The 22,516-nt window shown below is 47.7% G+C and overlaps 1 long non-coding RNA gene and 1 pseudogene across 1 annotated transcript; one reads left to right on the top strand and one right to left on the bottom strand.

The window, feature by feature from the left end:
- The first annotated feature begins 1,518 nt into the window (after window positions 1-1,518).
- Window positions 1,519-2,335, top strand: LOC123130941 (uncharacterized). Its single transcript, XR_006464036.1, has 2 exons — window positions 1,519-1,811; window positions 2,045-2,335. It is a non-coding gene; the product is annotated as an uncharacterized lncRNA (long non-coding RNA).
- Window positions 2,336-2,443: 108 nt separating this feature from the next.
- LOC123130940 (uncharacterized) lies at window positions 2,444-5,283 on the bottom strand (annotated as a pseudogene).
- Between the last annotated feature and the right edge of the window lie 17,233 nt (window positions 5,284-22,516).

Below are 22,516 nucleotides of genomic sequence, written 5' to 3' on the forward strand. Positions count from 1 at the left end.
AATGATACTTGATGTTAGAAAAGCTTTAGCATACGAACTACACGATCTTTGTGCTAGGCTTAGGATTGGGTCTTGTCCATCACATCATTCTCCTAATGATGTGATCCCGTTATCAACGACATCCCATGTCCATGGTCAGGAAACCGTAACCATCTATTGATCAACGAGCTAGTCAACTAGAGGCTTACTAGGGACATGGTGTTGTCTATGTATCCACACATGTATCTGAGTTTCCTATCAATACAATTCTAGCATGGATAATAAACGATTATCATGAACAATGAAATATATAATAATAACCAATTTATTATTGCCTATAGGGCATATTTCCAACAGTTCAAGTGAAAAAGTTCAACATGAGGGAAAAAAACCACCCTGTTGCATGTGTCGCTTCAGGAGCTGCTTGGGAAAAACCCTAGCGTCGCTGCCCTCATCCACTTCATGTTTCCACATGTGTAAGGAAAATACTAAGGGGGGGAAGTCAGGCTTTTACCCGCATTGGGGGCCTGAACCTGTGTATGTCGTGTGACTTTGTGTTATGTGTGGTCTCCTAACAAGACGTCTCATCGACTATAAATTCCACGCACTCCCTCTAGTACCACTGCTAGGACTTATGTAAATCCCTCAACACCAGTAGGGTCAGACAACGTGGTCTCCCATGTAGCCCTTCCCTTTGGTGCGTATTCTCAAAAAGACGTGACCTTCTTGACCATACCTAGGACTTGATGTGTGTGACATCGCGGTTGGCAGGTGTCCGTCGGACGACGTGGAGTTAGCGTGGTGCCTTGTGCAAGAACTACGACGGTGTTGAGCGGTGCTTGAGCCGCGACAAGGTTTACGGTAGTCGGGTTTCCGGTGGGTTTGCGGGTCTCCACGCTTTTTTTTCATTGTTGTGCAATCAGGGGCTATGGTGGTGTCGTCTAGGCAGTGACAATGACAGGTGATGGGCACCTAGTGGTGGTGATCCTATGCGGTGCACAGACATTGCATATTTGTCTTCCACTGCTCGCCTTCGAATAAGAGATGCTTAGCTACTAGCGGGGGTGTTCGGCTATTTGACATGGGCCGGTGTGGATTCTTGTGTGGCTTTCGTGATGAGAACCCACTTCATGGTTGTCTATGGTGATTTTTTCTTTGGCGGGGGGTCGATGGTGAAATTGAGTGACTTGTCACGAGATAAGTATGATGATGACACTTGTTCCGACCTCGATAGCATATTTCTTCTTGGCGGCATGTGTTTAGTGTGCCTCGGTGGCCATGCCGTCCGGTGGTGCAACATGCACGGTCATGTTGCATGGGTGTGACTTGTGTTTGTTGTAACGGTTTTCACTCAATTTTTTGTTAATTCGATGGACAATTATATTCTTCTTAATTACTGTAAAAAATGCGAAATTATTAATTACTGTAATTGATAGAGGCATTTGGACTCCTCCGATTTTGAAAAAAAAGAAAGAAAGCCGAAACAAGATCAATTATACTAGAAACCATGAAGTCAAGCCGAGGACGACCTCTCTTCTCTCTACAAGAAAGACTCCTCATCGACCTATCTGAAACCATAAAATCTCCTCTGTTGACGACTTGACGTCAGGCGCCGGCGGGCTCCATCCATGGCTGGATTCCCGTTTTTAGCCGGTAGTCACCTGCTTCTGATGAAATCGTCCCGTCAACGCGACCAATCTCGCTCTGCTCCGTTGTTGCAGCCGCCGGGAACTCCAGCGATCCAGGGGGACCTTTCCTTCCGCGGGATGGAAGAAGGCCGGCCACCACGGCGGACCGCCGCCCAGATAAAATTCTGGTCAATCTTCATCAGGGTACGTAATAGTACATCTCCTTCCTTGGTCGATCCTCTTATCTTACTATAGCTCTGCAGAGTTCACAGACGTTTCAAATATTCAGTGGTTGAACCGAACATACTCAATGCCTGAATTTACTCGCTAGTTATTCAGCTCGTTGTATTATGTATGATGGGAATCGGCGCCGGTAAATCTCACCGAGTGGTGCGCGATTATGCATGCGCTCTGACAGATTCACCATGATTTCCCAGGGTTTTACACTCACAGGTGGCATCGCATGGGCGGTTTGGCTCTTGGTGGCGCGGTTTGTGTACCAGAATCAAGAATTGCAGGACACCTTTACAATGATACTTCTTTTGATCCTTTCTCTCGTGCCGGCAGGATTCTTTTGGTGCTTAACACATGAAGTTATGCAGACACCTACTCCGTCCTAGATCATATCAGTGATTAACAGGAACTTTTCAGTGTAAAATTTGCGTTATGAGGGGTAAAGCATACATTCATTTTGTATTGAATCATATCCTAGAAAATCTTGTGGTGAATCGTTTGCATACAGAACCTACATTGTTCCCTTATATTTGTCATCATTCTGCTATCCCAGATTTGCAACCGGGGTGTCAACTCTACTGCATTTAGTCTCGGGGCTTTTGGTGTCAGGTTTATCATGTTATGCATATGTTTAGGTGGTAGGCAAGTTAAAGGCGGTTCAAACCTAAATTGACAGAAATCGGGGGTCCGAATGTACTTCAATTATCTAGAAAAAGTGAAGAATTCACATAAGCAGTTTATAGCTTGCCTTCAAGAGAGAAAAAGCAAAAGACAAGTTTCCATGGATCAAACTACATGCATCAGTATCACACATTCATTTCAAAGAAGCCCGAAGCTTCAACCCTTGCGGCCACATTCAAAATTGAGAAGAGCACACATTTGTCGTTTGATTGCTGACGGTGCATCTTCTTGCATGAAAGCAGCTTCCAGTGCCTGCTTGCTGCTTGTTCTCCTAGTTGCTTATACCTCGCCTACCATACAACACTGCATTTGACATTCATGCAAAAGGGTTAGTACAAATTTCGCAAATGTACACACAAATAAACAGTATAAAGAGCAAGAGAGGCAAGAATTCGTACCCATATCCACTATCCAATACACGAGGAAGCATAGGCTGGCCAGCACTAGGAAAGCCCACATGGTGTACAGGGCATTGGCGGCCAGCATCCAGTGAGAGAACATGATGATGTCCACGGTGATACCTATTATCACATAACCATTAGTTCATCCCAAAAACTCTGAATCAAAGAAACTGTATTGGTGGCCGTGAGACAAGAAGAAGAAAACGCACATACCCAACATCCCGAGGTGAGCGGCGAAACGGGCATACTGCTCCTCGATCCGTGACCGTCCGGACAAGGCGCAGGGTACTCCCACGACCACCAAGCAAAACACTATCTGAAATACAAGGTGAACCCACCACCTGTAGTTATCTGAATAGTCTTTACCGAGCAGCGCGGCAGGACCCATGTACGGAAGCAGGCACATCGACCCAGAGAGCGCAAACATCTGGACACTGAGCCAGTTGCCCCATGGCGGCGACGAGTCCTGCTCAAAGTCAACGCCAATATGGCAATATTACTCCAGCTGATTATCTGGTACTGTACTTCAGAGTAATAACCCTCAATTCAAAAGAAACATCTACTGCTACACAGCAAAGAAGTTATTTGATATCTCTTCTCTGAACACTGATCATCTAGCAATCTAGCACCACCTAGTGTAGATAAAATAGTACTACTGCTAGCTTGGAGTTTCTTTTTAAGACCAAAAATACTATGAACCAAAGCGGAACTTGACATACAAACACTGATCATACATCAGCTGTTTGGATTTGCTGCTACTAGCATTCCATCATCATATGAACTAGACCATGAAAGCATGTCCATCTCAAGGAAAGAAATGTGTAAAATGTTCGAGAAAACCTGGTTGGTAGAAACATTTGGTAAAATTCTAACAATCTGAATTATAATGTGATGATAGATGTATGTGGTGGGGAGATATGTTAAAAATTAAACCATAATCAATATATTGATACAAATAATTTCATGACAGTTTCCTTATCACATCACGATTAGATGCGAGACAGACAGAGGAAATATTGCAATATTCTATCCTCTAACGAACAACATCTTCTACTCTTGCTCCCTAGAAAAAAGAATCTTCCACCATTGCACAAAATTCAACTCTAATAGGAAGTTCACGTTCCTAAAGATACAACTCTTGCATTGTTGAGCACTAATGCAAATTATTTTAATGGGTAAACCTGAATGTGAACATGACGCGCAACAGTAAAACTAGATATGTCAAGAGCCGTGCACAAACCATCATCTCAAAACTATGCAAAAATTGGAACCATAATCTGAGAAATGGCAATAGATAATGCCATGTTATTGTACACGCAACTGATATCCACTATTCATATATCTTGCGACAGAAATATACTGTAACTGACTTCATGTTGACATATCAACAGAATCAGCTGTATAAGATCAAATGTTGGCTTATCGAGCCAATATAATCTGAGCTCACGTTTCTGATGTTGGATTTGTGTATGCATTCACATCGGTAGATTCTTATCATGTCATCTGAAGACTCGAGAACTACTCACCGAGGGGGAGCGGCTGGGGCTGGGGCTGGGGTCAGGCTGGCTGCGTGCTAGCAGCGACTGAGCTTCGGGGTCCGTCTCCTCGCCGCCGCTCAGCCTCTTCTTCTTGGAGAACCGGCTCGCGAGCCGCGACCACCATCCCGCCGCCGTCGGGGCCTCAGGAGCCCCCTTCGCCGTCGCGGCGTCAGCAACCACCTTGGCCGTCGCGGGCGCGGCCTCGTCCTCGCGGGCCCCGTCCCTCTCGCGGGCCTCCTCACGATCCTGCGCCATCTCCGCCGCGAGCAAGAAATCCCAACGGCGGGTCGGGAGGACGCGGAGGAGGGTCCCCCCGGCCATCGCCAAGTCCAGGATGCCTCGCCTGAGGCCCTCCGAAGCAGCCGCGGCTCTCCCGGCCGCGAGCCCCTACAACAGGAAGCACTCCCGCAGCAGGTCCGTGATGGCCCGGGGCCTGCTGCCCGCGTCTGCCTGCGACAGCATGTCGGCGGCGGCGCGCAGGCCGGAGCTGTCGAACTCAGACTCGTCCGCAGAATCTGCGATCTCCCGAGCACGCTGGGCCAGCTGCGCGGCTGCGGCGGGCAGAGCAGTCTTGGGCAAGGCGACGGCGAAGTTGGCGGCGCCTCCCGTCAGGAAGCGCGCCGCCAGGAGCAGGGCCTCGGTCCGCTGCACGTCGTCCATCTCTCGACGATGGGTGGGTGGGGAGCAGAGGGGAAGACGGGTTGGTTTCTTGCTGAGGTTCTTGTGGAGGGCGGAGGGGGGAAGGAGATGGTGGGGAGAGCGGTTACTCGGGGGCGGGAGGAAAACGGGGAGGGAGACTGAAGAGAGGGGATTTATCAGGTGGTCGCTCGGCTCTTGCCGGAGGGGGAGGCGGTGAGGAGGGGCTTAAGGATGGTTTATGAAAGAGATAAAAGGGGGAGCCAAAATTGCATTGCTTGCTAGTATGTTGTTTGTTTTGCCTGCATACTGACACAACTTCTAGTGTTCTGTCCAAATGGTTTCACCTGATCATCCACAGATTTCTAAGCGGAGACAGACAACAAGGCGATTAGTATAGATATTGCAACTAATTGTAGATTGGACTATTCACATATAAGCATGTTACCATTGCTGAGTTGACATAATTGGGTTCAAGGCTTTACTTACAAGCAGTGCCACAAGCTGAATTCTTGGGCCATAAGGAGCGAGGCAGCTGAGAGGAAGAAAATGAACACAAGGATACTGTTTCAATACAGTAAGGTACCTTGCTGCACTTTTTGTTACTACTTTTTTGGACCAACTATCACTAATATTAATGCTATCATCATCCATACTTTTCCAAAGGGAAACAGAGCAAAAATTCTAGTATGATTCTTCAGATTTTCAGCATGTTAGCATTGGTAAGTTGATGAAACAATTTATGTTACTCCACGGAACAGTTCACGAGCCGATGAGCTAATAAAGAAATACAATCTATTGACTGTTTGTTGTTCCGTTGCTGCAATTCAGTCTGCACACCCCTCGTTTATACTCCCTCCATTCCAAATTACCCGTCGTGGTTTTAGTTCTGAACTAAAACCATGATGAGTAATTTGGAACGGAGGGAGTATAAATTACCAGTGCCCTCTGATTAGAGGGCTGGTTTTGACATGACAAAACAGTACAAATTTGTCTTCATTAGCAAGGGAACTGATGACTTACAACTACGGATACACAGCAACACTTGCCAATTTAGATGCAAACTCATGGTTCAGCTATAGCAATTCTTAACTCTTAACTCGTGTGGCTGGTTCTTTCTTATGGGAAATCTACTGTATGCCACTAACGGGGGGCTGGTTCCTAATGTAGGTTGTTGAAGAGCTAGCTAAAACCTGTGTTGAAATTCTTCGGCTTCTTTTGAGTTTGCTCCTGAAATTTCTTATTTTCACATTCAGGCAAGCAGTTCAGTGAGCTATACACTAGACATTCTATTTATCTCACGTTCTTCATGATCTAATTGATTACCTTGACCTTATGTAAAATCTTTTCTCTGTATCTTCCAGAGACAAGTCCAAAGGGGTTTGAAGGATACCTGGCGACTTGTTTCCATTCATATGAAGTAGCCTTTTCTGTGTGGCTCTGTCAGGGAACACTCTTCGGAGTTTTGCGGTGTTCGAATGGAAGGCCTCCTTCAGTCGGCTTGCTTTTGGGTTCCTAACTTCCAATGATCTCTTTACAGGTGGTGCTTGCATACAATTAGGATGTGTTTGGCTACAGAAATGGTAAAGGCAACGTTAACGTAATCAGATCACAGCCTTTAAGGAGGTGTAATCAGTTTTTCCCAAGTTTGTTTGGTTCATGTTCAGGTAAAGGAATCGATTACCATCACCCAGCTCTTCTTGCTTGGCCCTACTGCTCGCGGCCGCCATCCTCCCCGTAGATGGTACCTGCTACTCGTCGGCCTGACAGGTGGGATCCACTTATCGGTTTTGCTGTTTTCGCGACCAAATTCTAGCATCGGTGCTTCGTGTTACGCATTAGGTGCAATTTTGGTGTTTTTTTGTGCCCTGGTTCAAATCTGATACTAAGGGGGTGTTTGGTTTAGGGACTTTTTAGTCCCAGAGACTAGAAAAAGTCCTTAAAAAGTCCCTAGAAACCAAATGGGAGGGACTTTTTCTACAGGGACTAGAAAAAGACTCTATTGGAGAGTCTTTTTTGATTAGTCCCTAGGACTAGAAAAAGTCCTAGGACTTCTGAAACAACACCCCCTAAGTTGTTACCCTAACCCCAAGTGTGGTGGTTTTGGGTAAATAGGGAAAGTTTTTTTCTACACAATTCATAAAAAGAATGCCATCTGCTCTCAATTTTGACATTTTCGAGCTCTTGTATATGCGATTGTTCCTCCACACATACATCAATCACTTTAGAACCAGAGGTAGAGGTGCATTGCGACTGAAGCATTCAGGCAATACTATCTCTTTGCTTTAGGCAAATGAATGAGCACCATGCAGCTCCCCTGATCATCTGAAAGAAACCAAGTTGATGCAAGTAGAACACTAGCTTCTACAACAAACTTTTTTTTGTAGACCAGACTCTAGCTAAACATACAGAAAATACCTGAAAATCATCAATTTTCAGATGCATTGAAACAGGAGAGGTCACCAAAATAACATGGTTGGATAAGATTAAACTTTATGTTGTAGAGAATTTCTGCAACATTGTTGTACTTCGTCTATAAAAAAAACTTGACCATCTAATATAATGTGTTAAAGAAAATTTGAAAAGAAGATAAGTATGGCAGATCTGAAAATGTTATGAGTCGACTGAAGAATTGCCTAATTAATCAAATCAAGTACTGTATCTAATTACAGTTAAGGTCCACCTATACTGTTAGTCTGCTGCTGGCACATGTATACGGATTCAATTTACATGCATGGGGACATATACATGAGAACTACTGCTCAAATATTTTGGCATCATATGGAGTACTATGTTTCTACTCACACGGCCATACCATGCTGTGATAGGGACGACAATTCCGGGGCAGAGGAGGGGCCCTGGTGATTCAGAGGCGCCAGGAGTATGTATAGATGGGAGAAGGAAGAAAGTCGGGTGGCCCAAAAGAGCGGGCGAGAGAGGCGACGGGGCAAATTTCACTAACCCTAGCTCATGATCTAGATTGTGATCTTCTCCCATCACGTATGCGAGCCCACGGACCCCTCTCCTTGAGCCGTCTCCGCCCCTCTCCTTGACCCCCTCCCTCCTGATCTAATCTAGGGCTTCAAGCCACCGCCGCCCTCTCCTCACCGCCACCAGAGCTCCACGGGGCGAAGCCCAGGCAGGGGATGATGGCGGCCGTCGGTGTCAAAACTGGCAGATCTCGGGTAGGGGGTCCCGAACTGTGTATCTAAGGATCGAAGGTAACAGGAGGCGGGGACACGATGTTTACCCAGGTTCGGGCCCTCTTAATGGAGGTAATACCCTACTTCCTGCTTGATTGACTTTGATGAATATAGGGGTTACAAGAGTTGATCTACCACGAGATCGTAATGGCTAAACCCTAGATAACTAACCTGTATGATTATGATTGCCTCTACGGACTAAACCCTCCGGTTTATATAGACACCGGAGGGGGCTAGGGTTGTACAAGGTCGGTTTACAGGAGAAGGAAACTATACATCCGGACGTCAAGCTTGCCATCCATGCAAAGGAGAGTCCCATTCGGACACGGGGGAAGGTCCTGGATCTTGTATCTTCACGGCCCATCAATCTGGCCCACATCACACAACCCGGATCCCCGAGGACCCCCTAGTCCAGGTGAAAGGATCGATATAGTTGACTAGAGGGGGGGGGTGTATAGGCAACTAACAATTTTTAGCTTTTCTTTACCAATTTAAACTTTGCATCAAATTAGGTTGTCTAGATATGCAACTAGGTGGGCAACCTATAAAGCACACAAGCAAGCAAGGGATATAACACAAATAAGCTTGCACAAGTAAAGGCACGAGATAACCAAGAGTGGAGCCGATGACGATGAGGATGTGTTACCGAAGTTCCTTCCTTTTGAGGGGAAGTACGTATCCGTTAGAGCGGTGTGGAGGCACAATGCTCCCCAAGAAGCCACTAGGGCCACCGTATTCTCCTCACGCCCTCACACAATGCGAGATGTCGTGATTCCACTATTGGTGCCCTTGAAGGCGGCGACCAGACCTTTACAAACAAGGTTGGGGCAATCTCCACAACTTAATTGGAGGCTCCCAACGACACCACGAAGCTTCACCACAATGGAATATGGCTCCGCGGTGACCTCCACCGTCTAGGGTGTTCAAACACCCAAGAGTAACAAGATCCGCAAGGGATTACTGGGGGGAATCAAATTTCTCTTGGTGGAAGTGTAGATCGGGGCCTTCTCAACCAATCCCTAGAAAATCAACAAGTTTGATTGGCTAGGGAGAGAGATCAGGCGAAATGGAGATTGGAGCAACAATGGAGCTTAGGGATGGAAGAGGTAGTCAACTCGGAGAAGAAGACACCCCTTATATAGTGGAGGGACAAATCCAACCGTTATCCACCAACTCAGCCTGCGCAGCACGGTACTACCGCGCCAGGGATGCGGTACTACCGCACGGGCACGCGGTACTATCGTAGGGCTCCGCGGTACTACCGCCCGAGCAGCACAGACCAGGACAGCCCAAATGCACTGAAGCAGAGGGCGGTAGAACCGCTGGCGCGGTACTACTGCTCCCCCTTGCGGTACTACCGCAAGGCAGGGATGTACCAGATTTTGGGAAGGCATGGACATATAAAAATACATCCGTGGCAACTTCCGTTGAGTTGGAGTCAATGCAAAAATCCGACACGGTAGTACCGTAAGCCAGGAGTGGTACTACCGCGCGGGGTGCGGATGTAAAAAATTACATCCGCTCTTACTGCCGCGCACGCTGCTGAGCCAGGCCAGAACGCACGGTACTACCGCGTAGGGCGCGGATGTAAAAAATTACGTTCGCCCCTACTACCGCGACCGCAGCAGCACCTGGCCTGGGGTCACAGTACTGCCGCTCCCAAGGAGCGGTACTACTGTGGGCTCTTGCGGTACTACCACGCCTGGGCTCGGTACTACTGCAAGGGCCTGCGGTACTACCGCCATGCCCAAGCTCAACAACCACGACAACTTGCATGGACGAGAAAAGATGGAGGATGCTCCAATGAGCCAAAGGAAAGGAGGAGCAAAAGGAGTAGACGTGTACGTGATGATTCCACCCTAACCTTTCCAAAGTGGACCCCCTCTTAATAGTACGACTTTCCTATGACTCAAATCCACCGAAAAGAAACGTAGAGAAACACCATCTTCAATAGTCTTCGAGGGGCACAAAATCATCTTGTGCCTAGTGATGAGATGTCTGAAAAACTCAATGCACATGATTAGTCCGCAAAAGCATTGTCATCAATCACCAAAATAACTAAGGAATAAATATGCCCTTACAATCTCCCCCTTTTTGGTGGATTGATGACAATACGGGATTTGCACAAAAGGAGATAAAATGAACAAGGGCAAACCCCACATCTATAAAATATCGACGGGCTCCCCCTAGATGTGTGCTATCTAGATAAGTGCTTTGGACTGCACGGCACACATACTAGGATCAGCACTCCCCCTATATTTTATAGACAAGGCATATCTTGCAACAACAAGGCAACACTAAGCAAGATAGTAAACATGAGCATAATATAACTAGCACAAGATAGCATAAGCTCAATAAGGTACGATAGAAGGCATATGTCTTACATCATATGATAGATAAGTCTCACAAGCGCAAACCAAACCAAAGCAAATGAGGTTCAACGGAATGAAAGCAAACGACACAACGAAACAAACACGACTCGCAAATCCTACACTCTCTCCCCCTTTGGCATCGAGACGCCAAAAAGACAGAGAGGACACCTACAACACAAGTGGTGGCTCAAGCTGAGTAATCACTCACACGCTCCTCGTCAGACTCGGTGGCGGGGATGGGCTCCTCCTCAGAATCAGTCCACTTGAAGCCTTGTTTTTCCATCCACTCAGCCTCTGGAGTAATGTGCTCCTCGGAGCCGCCGGAAACTTCCTCTCCAAAAACCCTCATGATCTTTTTGTCGCGGCGGCGACTCTCCTTGGAGGCAACGTGAGTCCGGTACTGCCCCTTTGCCTGCATGCAGAACAAGGCCTTCATCTTGGCCTTCAGCTTCTTAGCCCATGAGGGCTCAGTAGAGGTAGGGGTATACCCAGCAGAACGGTCCTCATCCGCGTCCTCCTCCTCAATCTCATCCTCATCCGCTTCCATCCTAGCAGCCTCAGCCTCAGCACGAGTAGTAGTGTTGGCCCACTGGGGCTTGACACGGAGTCTGATGGACTCATGACGGATCCGATCAGGGTCAAGAAACTCATCATTGGGATAGAGCTTCTCCCAAGTCTTCGAGATCAACAGAAACCGGCAAGTTCCATAGATGGGTACCTTACGGTTGAACACCACAAACCGAAGCTCGCACCACATGATATGGGAGACCTCGAGTGGTTGGGTCTAAGAGAGACGCGCCTCCTCACAAAGGAGCAGCATATCCACAAGGTAGGCATGCACCTTGTCCTTGTCACCAATGCGAGGGAAGAGGGAGTTGCGGAAGATCTGGTGCATGATGTCCAGGAAAGGGTTCAGCACCCACGCCTTCTTGCCACTGGGAAGCAACTTCTCAACATAATACTGCTGGAGCTTGTTCTTGTTAGCTGACTCGGAGTTGGCATGAGGGCGAACACCAACGGGCGTGTTGAGCCCCTCATCAGGAACCTGAAGCACATCCATGAAGTCCTTCCATGTAGCAGTCATTTGTTTTCCGTTAGTCATCCAGGTCAAGTTGCGTTCCTCATCAGGATGGAAGTGGACCAACGCAAAGAACCGTGCAACAATCTCAGGGTCATAGTCCAGGTGGAAAGAGATCACATGCTCAATGCCAAATTGCTCCACCAGGTCCAGAGCCTCACCAAAGTAAGCACAGTGCTTATCCTGCTTCATGTGATGCATGTCAATCAAGTGCACATCCACATAGGTGTTTTGCTTGGCCTTGATCACATCCAGATAAATGAGAGTCTGCTGCTTGGTCCAAAACAATTCATTCCCTCTGAAGTTGGCCCGGGGATTCACATACGGGTTGATCTTCCTTCGAGAGATAAACTCAGCAAGGGGTATCTCGTCCATGCCCTTTGCGGGTTCCTTGTACTTGCTAGCAGAGGTCTTGACATTGCGCTTGGGGGCATTGGAGCCCTCTGGAGCTTCGTCTTGGTTGCGCAGACGCTTGAAGCCCGTGTCACGACTGGGATTGGAACGGCGAGCAGGGGCACCAGAGCCACCACCTAAGACACAAAACACAAAACACGCACGAAAAGCGAGAAGGATCAATGCAAAGACCACAGCAAAACAGCTGAAACAAATAGAACTCGCACTTGATAATTGCCACAAGAGAGATTTGACAAAAACGGTAGTATCGCAAGGCTATGTGGTACTAAAATTTTAGTGCTGCTCCTAGTCACAGTAGTACCGTGCCAGGGTGGCACGGTAGTACCGTGTCTCAGAGCGGCAGTAAACTTTTAGTGCCGCGCCTCGCGCGGTAGTACCGCACGGCGGCAGATCCGAATCCACAATTGGATCTGAGCACAACCGTGACAACGACGCGGTACTACGGTTGATCAGATCTATCACGGGGCAACATAGCAAGTACAAACTCTACGCATTACTACTCTCCTACAGCCTACTCTTGCATAGATTTGGCCTAAAATCTCAAGAACAACATGCATCTCCCCAAAAACCTAGAAGCAAAAGAACGAACCAAAGAGAGAGGGATTTGGGGAGAAACCTTGTTCCATGGCAGGAGGAAGTGGTGGGGAACGATCCCACCGGTCGGAATCCGAGGAGAGCGGCCGGAGATGGAGATCCGGCGAGGGCCTCCGACGCCGTTCTTGGGCAGGAGAGAGAGAGGCGGCATGGGGAGAAAGAGTGAATGGGTATGGGGGAGTTGGAACTCCCCCTGCCCGCTCTTAACCCCCATGCGCTCGCTACGACGCGGTAGTACCGCGCGTCATTGCGGTAGTACCGCTCAGGCGGAAGTACCACGCCGTGGGTGGTACTACGGCTCTACCAGCGGCAGTAAAAAATTACTGCCATGCTGGTTGCGGTAGTACCGTGTTCCCGCGGTAGTACCGTGGCAGGCCACGGTAGTACCATGATCCCAAGAAAACACAAGTTTCGAAAAGAGAAGAAAGGGGGCCTTGGCAATGCAACCTTCAAGCAAACGAACACACGAAAGAGCTAACAAAATGAGACACCACAGCACAAGCTCGGCACGAAGAAATAAAGGCAAGAGACAACAAGGACCAAACACGAGATACAACCTCTCCAAGGAGAGGGCGGTGGCCAGAGCCACCTATGTTCGAGTCAATTGGTATGGCACCGCGAAGAATTATCCTTGGGCCCATGACCAAAACTCGTCTTTGAAGCACAAGTACCATAAAAATGGCTAATGTGAAAGATTTGATCAATTTATGCATAATGGGGGGGGGGAGAGTTCATTGAGAGAACAACACTCCCCCTATGTCCATGCCTACACCTAAACTAGACATCAAGTTGAGTATGGTGGGGTGTGCAAGGGTTCGAGTCACATTGCTCGAATCAATGATATTTAGCTCATGCCTTAACTTGCGAAATCTTGCTTCATCCAAGGCCTTCGTGAAAATATCTACAAGGTTATCATGAGTGTTGACATAGTTGAGCTCGATCTCCCCTCGCCTAATATGATCCCGGATGAAATGATACCGAATCTCAATATGCTTCGTCTTGAAGTGTTGCACCGGGTTGAGAGAAATCTTGATGGCACTTTCATTGTCACACCAAAGAGGCACTTTGTCACAAATGACACCGTAATCCTTTAAAGTTTGCCTCATCCATAAGAGTTGTGCACAACAACTACCGGCCGCCACATACTCCGCTTTGGTGGACGAGAGAGACACACAACTTTGCTTCTTGGAAGACCAACTCGCCAAAGAGCAACCAAGAAATTGGCACCCTCCGGAAGTGGACTTCCTCCACTTTGTCTCCCGCCCAATCGGAGTCCGAATATCCTACACGCTTGAAGTTTGCTTCTCTTGGGTACCATAAGCCAAACTTTGGGGTATGAGCCAAATATCGAAAGATTCGCTTGACCGCCACAAAGTGGCTTTCCTTAGGTGCGGCTTGAAACCGTGCACAAATTCCCACACTCAACATGATATCCGGTCTAGATGCACAAAGGTAAAGCAAGGAACCAATCATGGAGAGATATACCTTTTGATCCACCGCTTTACCATTGGGATCAATGTCAAGTTGGCACTTGGTGGGCATTGGAGTGGAAGCCGGCTTGACATCACTTAGCTTGAATCTCTTTAGCATGTCTTGAGTGTATTTGGCTTGGTTGATGAAGGTTCCTTCTCTTCTTTGTTTGACTTCGAATCCAAGGAAGAACTTCAACTCTCCCATCGAAGACATCTTGAACTTAGAGGTCATGAGAGCGGCAAATTCCTCATTGAAAGCTTTGTTAGGAGAACCAAAGATAATATCATCAACATATAGTTCGCACACAAACAACTCCCCTTTGACCTTCTTAGTAAAAAGAGTGGGGCCGATCTTCCCAACTTCAAATCCACGATCTTGCAACAACTCGGTAAGGTGGTCATACCACGCACGTGGGGCTTGTTTAAGGCCATAGAGTGTCTTATCGAGTTGATACACATGATCGAGGAAGTAGGGATCCTCGAACCCGGGGGGTTGTTTGACATAAACCAACTCATTAATAGGACCATTAAGAAAAGCACTCTTCACATCCATTTGTTGCAACTTGAAGTTATGATGAGAAGCATAAGCAATCAACAAACGAATGGATTCAAGGCGAGCAACGGGAGCAAAGGTTTCACCGTAGTCGATACCCTCGACTTGGGAGTAGCCTCGTGCTACCAATGTTTCCTTGTTGCGAACGATTTTCCCATGAGCATCTTGCTTGTTCTTGAAAATCCACTTGGTTCCAATGACATTGTGGTTCTCGGTTGGCCTTGGCACCAATCTCCACACCTTGTTGTACTCGAAGTTGTTGAGTTCTTCATGCATGGCGTTGAGCCAATCCGGATCTTCGAGCGCCTCATAGACCTTTTGTGGTTCAACACAAGAGACAAACACGTGATGTTCACAATAGTTTGCCAATTGTCTATGAGTTCTTACCCCCTTTTGAATGCTTCCAAGCACATTCTTCATGTGACGACCCTTGGTAGAGAGCTTGGATGCGATCTTGGCGGCACGACGCTCCAATTCCTCCTCGTGGGTGAGTTGAGGAGCGGTCACTTGATCATCTTGAGCACCGTCTTGAGCTTGTTCTTGATCTTGAGCTTGCTCTTGATCTTGAACTTGCTCGGAAGAGAGAACTTGACCTTGGGCATCACTTGGTGATTCAACACCGTCTTGAGGTTGATCTTGCCCTTGGTCTTGTTCATGATGTTGAGGGCCTTCACCTTGTTCTTCGGAAGCGTGTGGGTCTTGGGTTGGTGATGGTTCCACTTGAGTGGAACATTGTCCTTCTCCTTCGGCCACAAGGGGTTCCTCAATGGGTAGGATATGACCAACACCCATTCTTCTTATGGCTTGGGGAGGAATTTCATCACCTACATCACAAGTACCACTTTGCTCCACTTGGGAGCCGTTATTCTCATCAAACTCCATGTTACACGTCTCCTCAATAAGTCCCGTGGACTTATTGAGAACACGGTAAGCATGGGAGTTCGTAGCATAACAAATATGCCCTCATGAGCTCTAGCCTCAAATTTAGACAAACGAACACCTTTCTTGAGAATGAAACACTTACACCCGAACACCCGAAAGTACTTGAGGTTGGGCTTGTTACCGGTGAGTATCTCATATGGAGTCTTGTTCAACCCTTTGCGGAGATAGAGCCGATTTGATGCATGACACGCGGTGTTGATGGCTTCGGCCCAAAAGTTGTATGGAGACTTGAACTCCGCCATCATGGTCCTTGCCGCATCCATCAATGTCTGGTTCTTCCTCTCTGCTACACAATTTTGTTGAGGGGTGTATGGTGCGGAATATTGATGCTTGGTCCCCTCATCACTAAGAAACTCATCCAAGGTGTAGTTCTTCAACTCGGTGCCGTTGTCACTTCTTATAGTCAAGATCTTTGCATTGTGTTGACATTGGGCTTCATTTGCAAAGTCAATGACGGTTTGTTGGGTCTCGCTCTTCCTCTTGAAGAAGTATACCCAAGTGTATCTTGAATAGTCATCCACAATCACCAAGCAATACTTTCTACCCCCAAGACTATCAAAGGATGGAGGCCCAAAGAGATCCATGTGAAGGAGCTCCAAAGGCCTCTTCGAGTAAATGATAGTCGTGGGAGGGTGATCCTTCTCATGTAGCTTTCCTTCGATACAAGCACTGCAAGCATGATCTTTAGGAAAACTAACATTTGTTAGTCCACGGACATGGTCCCCCTTGAGAAGACTTTGCAAAGATCTCATATTGACATGGGCTAGACGGTGATGCCAAAGCCATCCCACGTCAACTTTAGCCATTAGGCATGTCGCGGTCTTAGTGGGTTCCTCCAAAAAGTTAATCACATAGAGACCATTCTCGACATGCCCAACAAAGGCTACTTTAAGAGTCTTGCTCCACAAGAGGGCCACGGTATCAATATCAAATAATGTGGCAAAGCCTATGAGTGCAAGTTGACGAACGGAAAGTAAATTGTATGCAAGGGACTCAACAAGCATGACCTTCTCGATCATGAGATCATGAGAAATGACAACCTTGCCGAGTCCCAATACCTTAGAAGATGAGGCATCACCCTACTCAACATTGGTGGACATAGATGGAATCTTGTGCACGTCCACCACCAAGTCCTTGCTTCCGGTCATATGATTTGTAGCTCCACTATCGAGCAACCATGATCCCCCACCGAAAGCAAACACCTACAATAGATCAATGCTTGGTTTTAGGTACCCATTTTGTAATGGGTCCTTTGATGTTAGTGACAAGGGTCTTAGGAACCCAAATAGACCATTCAATGTACTCATAAGGAGAACTAACAAATTTGGCATAGACATGCCCATCACTAGTACGGCACAACACATAAGAAGGGTTAAAGTCGTCGGCTTTGTTAGAAGGGGTGGCAATGCCCTTCTTGACACCACCACCCTTCGCATTATTCTTCTTCTCCTTGGAAGCACCCTCTCCCTCCTTAACAAAAGTTTGCTTGAGAGGAGGAGGTCGTTTGGTCTTGTCATTCTTCTTCTTGTTCTTGGGCATGGGTGCAAACCCAATCCCCTCCTTGGCCACAACTTCCTTTTGATTGCTCAAAAGGTCATTGAGGTTCTTCTCACCTTGTATGCACGGCACAAGGCCTTTCTCAATTTGCTCCTTCAACTTGCCATTCTCCTCAACAAGATGCACATGCTCACAACAAGGGTTAGTAGCATTTGCATTATCAATTAAAACCATATGAGGAAGATGGCTTTCTCCTTAGTTAGCTTCACTTGAAGTTGATCATGAGACTCTTTGAGATTAGCATGAATACCCTTCAAGGCCTTGTGAGCCTTGTCAAGTATATCAAACTCCTCCTTGAGTCTAGCAAGATCAACCCCAAGTTTGGCCTTCTCAGAATTTAGCACACGAGATACAACAAGAGCATGATCAAGATCTTTCTTTAGTTTAGCACGATCATTGTTGTATGATTCCTCAAGAGCCAAATGATGACCACGCTCTTCTTCAAGAGCATTAGAGAGATCCGATATTTCATCGGTATAGTCACGACTATGCCCCTCCATCTTAGAGATGGTTTCTTCGTGAGCCTCAATCACGTCATTAGCTTCACCAAGTTGTTCCAATAGAGCAACAAAGTGCTTCTTGGATTTACCCTTAAGCTTACCCATAAAAGACTCAAATTCATTTTCTTCACCATTCGACCCCTCATTTTCATCAATGCAATCCGTCAAAGAAGGATTAGTAATGATGGTAGTTTTGATGTTGGGGGTTACCTTGTTGGTGGCTTTGGCCAGGAGGCACTTGGCGGTGATGTTCTCATTGGGTGAGTTGAAGAGAGACACCCTTGGAGTTGTTGCAATGGCTACGGAGGCCATGGCGGCCGATTAACCGTCTTCATCATCATCATCATCCTCATGGTACTCTTCTTGTGCCACCAACCCCTTGGGAGGAGTCTTCTTGGTGAAGTTGCTCTTGTTGGGGAAAGACTTGGCCTTGTCCTTTCGGATGAGCTTGCCCCTGTTGTCTTCCCTCTTCTCATAAGGACATTCCGCAACAAAGTGGCTCACATTGGCACAATTTTAGCAAGTCCTCACTCATTGCTTGACCTTCGCCCCACTTGAATTGTTCTAGTTGGGCCTTGTGTTCTTCTTGCTCCAAAATTGCCTTGAAGCAAGAGCCATGTGTTCATGATAATCATACTTTGTATCTTCGGGGTTGCTCTCCTCTTCTTCCTCTTCGTCCTCTTCTTCCACACTAGCCTTGGCCTTCAAGGCAAGATTAGGCTTCTTTGCTCTTTGAGAACGTAACACCGCATTGTCGGCGGTCTTGTCCAAGGTGCTCATAGCCACAAACTCATCCAACACTTCACTTGAGGACAAGGTGTGGAAGTCAGGCCTTTGACGAATGACGGAGGACATGGCCTTGTGATAAGGCATCATGGCCTTGAGGAATTTGCGCTTGATCCAATTGTCATCCGTATCCTTGCTCCCATGATCTCGGAGTGAGACCACGAGAGTAGTAAATCTCCGATAAAGCTCACGAGGTTCTTCTTCTTCTTTCATTGCAAACTCATCGGCTTCATCTTGAACCACTTCATAGTTGGAGCGTTGAATGCTTGCGCTTCCCCGGTAGAGGGACACAACGTGGTGCCAAGCATCCTTGGCCATGGTGAAGGGTTGGAGATGAGCAAGATGTTCTGGTGGAATTGCATCTTGGATGATGAAGAGAGCATTCTCATTGAATTGATTATCCACGGCTTCTCTAGGGGTGAAGTTGCTTCGGTCATGCGGATGAAAACCTTCTTCAATGATTCTCCAAAGGTTAGTATTAACATGGTTCAAATGACGCTTAAAACGATAAACCCAAGAATCAAAGTCCTCATTTTTCACAATCTTCGGGGGAGGACCGGCATGATTTAAATGAGTAGAGGGAATCGGTCCACCATAAACAAGTGGAGGTTCCACATGGGCAAAGATGCCGGTGCCATTTTTACCACTAGAAGAAGGAGCCTTTTCACTAGTAGCTTCCCCCTTGTCGGAGTTAGCATCCGTCACCTTGTTGGTGGGATCACCCCCTTCAACGGTGTGGTGGATAATTTAAGCCCTTCTATGAATTTATTGAACATGCTTTCAACCTCGGTCGTCATGGAGGTTTTCAATGTGTCCAAAGCCACATTGAATTCCTCACGAGAGACCGCGGTTCCCCCATCGGCCGTAGACGAGACCGGATTCACACCAGAGTGCTCGTCCCACCGTCTACGGTGTCAACCATACTCTTCGGACGGCAAAGTCCTTAATAAAGAGACGAGGCTCCAATTGAAAGGATCGATATAGTTGACTAGAGGGGGGGCTGAATAGGCAACTAACAATTTTTAGCTTTTCTTTACCAATTTAAACTTTGCATCAAAGTAGGTTGTCTATATATGCAACTAGGTGGGCAACCTATATGATGCAACAACAACAAGCACACAAGCAAGCAAGGGATATAACACAAATAAGCTTGCACAAGTAAAGGCATGAGATAACCAAGAGTGGAGCCGGTGAAGACGAGGATGTGTTACCGAAGTTCCTTCCTTTTGAGGGGAAGTACGTCTCCGTTAGAGCGGTGTGGAGGCACAATGCTCCCCAAGAAGCCACTAGGGCCACCGTATTCTCCTCACGCCCTCACACAATGCGAGATGCCGTGATTGCACTATTGGTGCCCTTGAAGGCGGCGACCGGACCTTTACAAACAATGTTGGGGCAATCTCCACAACTTAATTGAAGGCTCTCAACGACACCACGAAGCTTCACCACAATGGAATATGGCTCCGCGGTGACCTCAATCGTCTAGGGTGCTCAAACACCCAAGAGTAAAAAGATCCGCAAGGGATTAGTGGGGGGAGTCAAATTTCTCTTGGTGGAAGTGTAGATCGGGGCCTTCTCTACCAATCCCTAGAAAATCAACAAGTTTGATTGGCTAGGAAGAGAGATCGGGCGAAAATGGAGCTTGGAGCAAAAATGGAGCTTACGGATGGAAGAGGTAGTCAACTCGGAGAAGAAGACACCCCTTATATAGTGGAGGGACAAATCCAACCGTTGTCCACCAACTCAGCCTGCGCAGCACGGTACTACCGCGCCGGGGACACGGTACTACCACACGGGCACGCGGTACTACCGCAGGGCTCCGCGGTACTACCGCCTGAGCAGCACAGACCATGAAAGCCCAAATGCAGTGAAGCAGAGGGCGGAAGAACCACTATTTTGGGAAGGCACAGACATATAAAAATACATCCGTGGCAACTTCTGCTGAGTTGGAGTCAATGCAAAAATCCGACACGGTAGTACCGTAAGCTAGGAGCGGTACTACCGCGCGGGGTGCGGATGTAAAAAATTACATCTGCTCTTACTGTCGCGGACACTGCTGAGCCAGGCCAGAATGCACGGTACTACCGCGCACCGGGCGCGGTACTACCGCGTAGGGCGCGGATGTAAAAAAATACGTTCGCCCCTACTACCGCGACCGCAGCAGCGCCTGGCCTGGGGTCACAGTACTGCCACTCCCAAGGAGCGGTACTACCATGGGCTCTTGCGGTACTACCGCGCCTGGGCCTGGTACTACCGCTCCTAAGAGCATTTCTACTGCATGCCTAAGCTCAACAACCACGACAACTTGCATGGACGAGAAAAGACGGAGGATGCTCCAATGAGCCAAAGGAAAGGAGGAGCAAAAGGAGTAGACGTGTACGTGATGATTCCACCCAAACCTTTCCAAAGCGGACCCCCTCTTAATAGTATGGCTTTCCTATGACTCAAATCCACCGAAAAGAAACGTAGAGAAACGCCATCTTCAATAGTCTTCAAGGGGCACCAAATCGTCTTGTGCCTAGTGATGAGATGTCTGAAAAACTCAATGCACACGATTAGTCCACAAAAGCATTGTCATCAATCACCAAAACAACTAAGGGATAAATATGCCCTTACACCAGGTCTCCCTCAGTAGCCCCCGAACTAGGCTTCAATGACGACGTGTCCGGCACGCAGATCGTCTTCGGCATTGCAAGTCGGGTTCCTCCTCCGAATATTCCAAAGCAATTTGAACAAAAGAACCGCATTCGACCTTTCAATGATGACGCGGTATTCGACTTTTATATCTTCGGTCTTGTTAAGTGGGCCCTCCATGATACTCCGGGCGGCTTCGGCTTCACATTAAACATCGTATCCTTCGGCTTCTGCGCCTCTGTCGCCTTGGCTTCCACGTGTCAGACGAATACGAAGGGTCCAAGCATTTTTATAGATAACACCCTGACGGTGTATGGAAGGTGTCTATTTAAGGAGATTGGATCTCAGATGCCATTCTCAACCAGGTGAAGAAATCCTTAGTGCTGGCCACAGAGAACCGCACAAACATGGCAGGCGCTCCCAGTTCTTCCTCACGCCCTCACGGCCCTCAAAAAGGCGATTGGGAGAGCTGATCGGTCTCCCACGCCCAGCTGACCAAGCTCCAGGTGCAGGGATATCTTCCTCCCGCGGACCTGGTTCCCGTCCGGGCGGGACTAACTTCCATAAACGGTGAAGCCCTGGCGGAAAATTTCCCTAATCCTTCAAAAGGGGAACGAGTGTGCTTCGTTTCCTTCCTTTTAAAAGGCGTTGGATTTCGAATCCACCCTTTCCTCCGAGGTCTCCTGGAGTACTATGGCCTTCAGCTGCACAATTTCACACCAGGCTCCATTTTGCACATCGCGGGCTTCGTTGATCTTTGTGAGCTGTTCCTAGGCTGCGAGGCCCATTTTGAATTATGGAGGAAACTTTTCTGCCTCGTCCGCCGCTCCTAGAAGGGATCTATATTCGAGGTGGGCGGTGTCGAAGTATGGCGTATAGCCGGGACAAGATTCCTGTCCGGCACTCCGAAGAAGGCATCCGGAGAGTGGCCCTCAGAGTGGTTTTATATCGAAGACGTTGTTCTCCCAGACCCAATCCGGCGGGGCCTACCCAAATTCTGCAATGCTCCATTAAAGAAACGCCACAACTGGCGTCCCCGGAGCCTCAAAGAGGAGGACAGTGCGGAGATTAAGAAGTTAATGAGCAAGATAAAAATACTCACCCAATCCGGATTATCCATAATTGAGGTAATGGCAATTTCAATAACACGAGGCGTTCAACCACTCCAATCCAGAAGACTCCCCATGTGGCACTACAACGGGGAGGATGACGCATCATGCTGCGGGTGCAAGGGTCCGGACAACTTTGCCGCCTTGGCCGCCATGTTGGCTCGTCTTTATAAAGGGGAGAAAGAAGATTTTACTTGCCTTTAGTGCC

The sequence above is a fragment of the Triticum aestivum genome, chromosome 6A, assembly GCF_018294505.1.
Source record: "Triticum aestivum cultivar Chinese Spring chromosome 6A, IWGSC CS RefSeq v2.1, whole genome shotgun sequence".
NCBI lineage: Eukaryota > Viridiplantae > Streptophyta > Magnoliopsida > Poales > Poaceae > Triticum > Triticum aestivum.